We start from the raw sequence: 6,390 nt of genomic DNA on the forward strand, positions 1-6,390 counted from the left end.
CATGGAAGGTCCCTGCAAAATTTCATTGAAATTGGTTCAGGGGTTTTGGAGAAGAAGTCGAAAATGTAAATTGTTTACGGACGGACGACGGACGACGGACGACGACGGACAAAAGGCGATCGCAATAGGTCACTTGAGACTTTGTCTCAGGTGACCTAAAAACAATCGAACAGAAACAAAATGTAGTACAGCAGTACAACACATCAGCAAAGCTTGACCACAGCTAATTAACAACATCACAAGGTGTTAGGCTTGACCACAGCTAATTAACATCATCACAAGGCGTCAGGCTATGACCACAGCTAATTTACATCATAACAAAGTGTCAGGCTTGACCACAGCTAATTTACATCAAAGCAAGGCGTTAGGCTTGACCACAGCTAATTAACATCATCACAAGGCGTCGGGCTTGACCACAGCTAATTTACATCATAACAGGGCGTCAGGCTTGACCACAGCTTATTTACATCATAGCAAGACGATATGCTTGACCACAGCTAATTTACATCATTACAAGACATCACGCTTGACCACGGATAATTTACATCATAACAAGGTGTCGGCTTGACCAATAGCTAATTTACATCATGAACTGGAGAAATTCCATGTGTAAACCAGCCAAACAATTTTGTCCATGCAAAATACTTCTTTATAACTATATGAATTTAACCCTAGCTTCCCAAGACTGTCTATTCTATGATCTGGCCTTGTTTCCCAGTCTTATGTCTTCTATGCACTAGTAAATCTACGCTGTAAACCAGCATCACACCCTGTTCTGGTCTAGTACAGGTGGTCAGTCCTTATTATTATACAGGAACAAGTTTACAACTGACCCGTCATTGTCACCCTAAAGAGACACAAACCAGGTAAAAACAGAATTTATTTTTACATACAAATGAAAAATAATACATTCACAGCTGTATCGTTAATTTTCAATCCATTCAGAACAATTTACAAGCAGACTGTCTAAAATCCAGAACTCCACACACTGGTAAAATAATCTGGTCCCATTGGTGTCCAGTTTAAACCAAGTCCACTATAATATGGTAATATANAAATAAAATAAAATAATATGGTAATATTCTTTAAGTCCCAATTAAACGCTTTTTCTTTCTCCAGGAACAAAAGCTCTATGACATTGACCGTTGCCCAACAAAGCAGAAATTGATTTTCTTTGTTCTTCCTCACAGTTTTAGTTTAAGATTGGAATGCATTTCTTAATTGTTAAGAACCACTTTATAAATAACTCTGAAAGTGATGATGCAGTGGTATTGTGCACTGCAGATACCTGTCATTTATCTAAGTACATTGTATAACAATATATTGATCCTTTTTTAAAACACAAGTTACAGAAATTGTTTTCAAATGTTTTGGTTCAAGGGATTTTAAAATCAAGATTAACAGGTATAACAGATATCTTAAAATGTTTTGACAATTTAAATATACATTCAGTTGAAGATGTTTTTCACTGTTCCTGCCCGTCTATCGGACCTAGGGGTCACCGGCCCGCTAACCATCAAAAGGTCACCGTACGGCTCGGCGTTAGGGATCTTATTTTCAGGTTTTTAAAAGAAAACAAAAAAAACAAAAAATTAGCCATGTGTGAAATCCTTCCAGAAAAATGGCCAAGAATTACTTTGCAACTACTTTTTGAAAAATCACACAAAAACTCTCATGTACATAAAAGCCCATATAATAATGTGTAAAACAAAAACTTCAAATCAATCTGCAACCCTTCATTCCAGATCAAAGTTTTATAACGGCAAATTATACAGATATAAGCATAACAAAAAAACAGATCTGATTAAACCATTACTGGATATTTACAATATCACAAATACACTACTAGGTATTATCATACAAAATGTATAAACATGTTAATTACTGCAGATACATACAATATCACAGATACACTGACAGATATTAAATTTACATTTACCATAAATACCATGACACATACCCCGGTATTTACAAATACATCAGATTTTATAAATACATTGACAAGCACAATGTATTTACATACAATATCTGTCACAAATACACTGGTGGGAATTAAATACATTGTACATACACAATACCAGACATGATTACAGGTACAATATCATAAATACACTGACACATATTTACAGATACAATGTACATCAAATGTCATTAAAACCTTACAGGTATAATTACAAATACATGTACATAAAGTACGATATCATTAATATGCTATTTGTATGTACATACTCTGTACAACTGCACTAAAATAAATAAAGTCTTTTACATCACAATGGTGAGAAAAAAATATAAAAGTGATTGAATATCAAACTTGGTTTGAAAAAGATAAAACTAATTTGGCATAAATAAGCACTTAACTGATAATTTGGCCACAAAATATTTATAAAGTTTCAGTAACGACGAGTTCAAATAGTCTGCAGTGTTTTATTTGTGTGTGTGCAATAATATTACTTTACTAATTTTTATAATAAGCCAGCAGTTGTGAGGACCAAATACTTCATAAAAACCTTTTTTGCATTTTCTTGAAGACGAATAGAATATTTCAACCACTTGGGTGTTAGATAAAAGATTCTCTTACCCTGGACAGGGATATCCACCATTTTACCGGTGTGAGATTTTCTTATCTCCCCCTAGGGTTGAGACAAGCTGCACGTGTTCTTTGCACGTTCTCAACAATTGTATGACGTCATAGCAACAATACCATGACGTCACGGCAACAATACAATGATGTCACGTCGACAATTCAGCCGGATCACATCAACATTGTCTTGCATTGATGTAACGTCTATATAAAATACATAAGAGGGTAAATAGGGTAAGAGAAAAATAATCATTCACCCCCTTGGGAGTGATACAGGGTGATCTCAACCCTCGGGGTAAGATTCTTAAGCTGTCAAACGCTCGGCAAGCCTCGTGTTTGACAACTTAAGAATCTGACCCCTCAGGTTGAGATTACCATGTCTCACCCCCAAGGGGGTGAAAGATTCTAATAATCTTAACCCGAGATGGAAGATTCCTAACTTCTGAACCCTTCCCCTGAGGGCTGTGATTCTTTTTCTCCTGTTAACTCTATTATATACAGTGCCATGTTAACGTTACCGGCTCAATTTATTGCTGATGTGACGTTAGGGGAATCCCCCCGTCTCAACCCTAGGGTGAGACAAGGATATCTCACACCGGTAAAAGTGTGGATACACCTGTCCAGGGTAAGAAAAAATCATGTCTTTAAAAGTTCTGGTTTAAAATCACTGATAAAAAGTTTTGGGTAGACACAACAAGAGGCCCATGGGCCTTAACGGTCACCTGAGTCCTACGGTATTTATTTTTGTTGTTGAAACATGTACCAACTTGAGTAAAAAATAGTTAAGTATAATGTTAGCTTAACTTTGTCAGGACCATGAGTCGGTCATTCCTACCAACTTTCAGTTCAATCGGCCAAGTAGAACTTGACTTTAAGTTTGAAATAGTTTTTCAAAATGGCGGCCGGGGCGGCCATATTTTATGTCTGATCGACCCGAAATATAACAAAACGTTGTCAGGACCATGAGTCGGTCATTCCTACCAACTTTCAGTTCAATCGGCCAAGTAGAACTTGACTTTAAGTTTGAAATAGCTTTTCAAAATGGCGGCCGTGGCGGCCATTTTGGATTTCTGATCGACCCGAAATATAACAAAACGTTGTCAGGACCATGAGTCGATCATTCCTACCAACTTTCAGTTCAATCGGCCTAGCAGAACAAGACCGAGGATTCACCCTTTCTGATAACCAGCCTCAAACAGTTCTACGCAAGATGAAAGATAGTAACACTTTTGAAAGTTTTAAGCTTGTACCAGAATCGAACACTGGCCATATACAAGTAAGACCAGAGGATCTAGGGTAGTTGAGAGATAATAATAACACTTTTGAAATTTCCAGACTTGCACCAAGAATCGAAAACTGGTCATATGCAAGCCAGACCAGAAGATCCACCTAGAGACCAATCTGTCTGTTTCACATTTAGATGATGCAACAGTTTGAATGCTTGCTCCTCTATCAGTGAAACAACTGGTGATTTTCCATTACAGAGGTACTATATAAAACTGAAGCAACAAAGACAAAATACATAAATCAGCAACGAGCCACAAGCTCCATGTGGCTTTGAGGTTAAAGCAGTTAGAACCGATGATCCACAAATGCTCGGTAAAGAAATAGCAGCTAAAATCGCAGAAGAGTAAAAAGAGAAGGGGGGAAAATACACAATAATATCAACAAATTCAAACATGTTATGTTCAGTGGGACCTCATTTTCACATACATAGCATTATTTTGTTATTTTTGTATTTATCTTTTCAACTATTCAAAGATCTTAGACAACTTATGTCATTTGAAGAAAAATCTAATATGTACCAAAAAATGTTATAATGAATAATACCTAGGCAGTCATGCACAAAGAAATCTAAAATAACCACTCTTCTAACTGTGTTCTTTTTACTTCATTTTAGGCAGCATCTTTCCCCATCTTAACAAATCCCCATCTCAACAAATATTCTTGATCTTCAGAAAATTCTATATCTTTAGAAAATTCTATATCTTTAGAAAATTCTGTAAGTTTAAGCAATGGAAAGCATTGCTTGAATTGAGGGAGGATATTTTCCTTCACCCCAGCAATTGAACTCAGCTAGAGATTTTTTTAAGTTAAAGAATGTTTGTGATACTGAAGCTTGAAATTGATTTAAAGCATACAGATGAAATATATTTGTTATAAATATTAATCGCATAGTACATTTATATTAACTACTATACAACAGACATAACTACCCCTACATGTATAAAATATTGTGTCTACATACAGCCTGCATGTTATATCTCGTTTATATTGATTCAGTATTGTAACAAGAGGCCCAGAGGGCCTGTATCGCTCACCTGTTTCTTTTTGACATCTCTTAAACACTTCTTAAGATATTGTTGTTTGAAATTTCAAATTTTAATTTTAAAGCTTCCAACCCATGTTGACGTTTAACCCCTGACTAGCACTTAAAGTTGACCTTTAACCTCATTTCTGTAACTAAGAACAAGATTTGCACTGCTGGTCTTCATAACATACTCAAATACCATGACTCTAGTCCAAGTGGTTCTTAGGATAATTTTGTTTGAAGTTTTTAACGTATTTGACCCCTGTGACCTTAAAACTAGGTCAAGGTCATTTTAATGAGGAAACTTCGAGCCAGGTGAACTAAAAATGATATCCGAATAAACACTGATGTGTAATTAATGACTGAAACAGACAACCCACAGATCATTATATATCAAAGATTACATAATTACATTGAACACTTAAGCCATAACACATTAATTGTTTGTGCTTGGGATTATTACTGCTAGGGAAATAACAGAGCTAACAAGCAATGTGTTCCTTTTAAAGCTCTCATCAATGAAGAGTTGGATACCTTTATATCAAGTATTTGGTTTGTTGATATCATTTATTCTTATCTTAATCTTGAAGTTTTGCTTCTGAAGAATTCTACACTAAGCAAGCATGTTTGTTTCAAATCTTACTTTTAATTAAAAAAAAAAGCTCACCATTTCTACAGAGCTTGATCGATCTTTTCAATTGTTGTTGGTTTGTTTGTAACAATATCTTTCTTGTTATTTCATTGTATATAAAATGTTTGAAAAATACTCATGGTGAGATCTTCACAAAAAAATAGACCAAAATAATGTAAAAAAATTATCTGAAGACCAAGCATGTATATGTGAATTAATTTAGTACGGCTTTGACAAAGCATGTATATCTAAATCAATTATATATGGCCTTACATCTTATTTACATATAATTAATTTGTAATGGCCTTATAAAGTGTGATGTGTACAAGGATTGTACACATGACTTACAATAAACTGTACAATATTTATACCACACACATTGTATACCAATAACAACTTGAAGATAACAAAACAAATTAAGGCTTGTTGCAACCAAATTGCATAACAATATTTTAATGAGAGAAAATGTAGCCTATGACAATTATTTTCGTAGACATAACAAATATATACATGTCAAATTGATATCAATATACTGTTTTCATTGTCTGTATGTGTGAGTGTGCCTGTTTGGCATCACTGAACAAAGCGCAGCCTTTACCAATATTGATATATATGTAAACATTTCTAAAGCAAACTGCAAAAAGTTACTACCCACCAAAGTACCTGTTAAACAATACATGGTTTGTGTGTTGTTGTTATCAATGTCTGTAATTTTGTAAATAAAGACAAATGTACGGGTAAGTCATCTAATAAATAATATAACATTTATTAATATCATAATTATGTTTTGTAGAATTTCAAATGGGGAATTCTTCATATAAATGTATATATATATAATACAGAATTAATCAAATAAACTAAGCAATG

Source organism: Mizuhopecten yessoensis, unplaced genomic scaffold (assembly GCF_002113885.1).
Source record: "Mizuhopecten yessoensis strain PY_sf001 unplaced genomic scaffold, ASM211388v2 scaffold10971, whole genome shotgun sequence".
Lineage (NCBI taxonomy): Eukaryota > Metazoa > Mollusca > Bivalvia > Pectinida > Pectinidae > Mizuhopecten > Mizuhopecten yessoensis.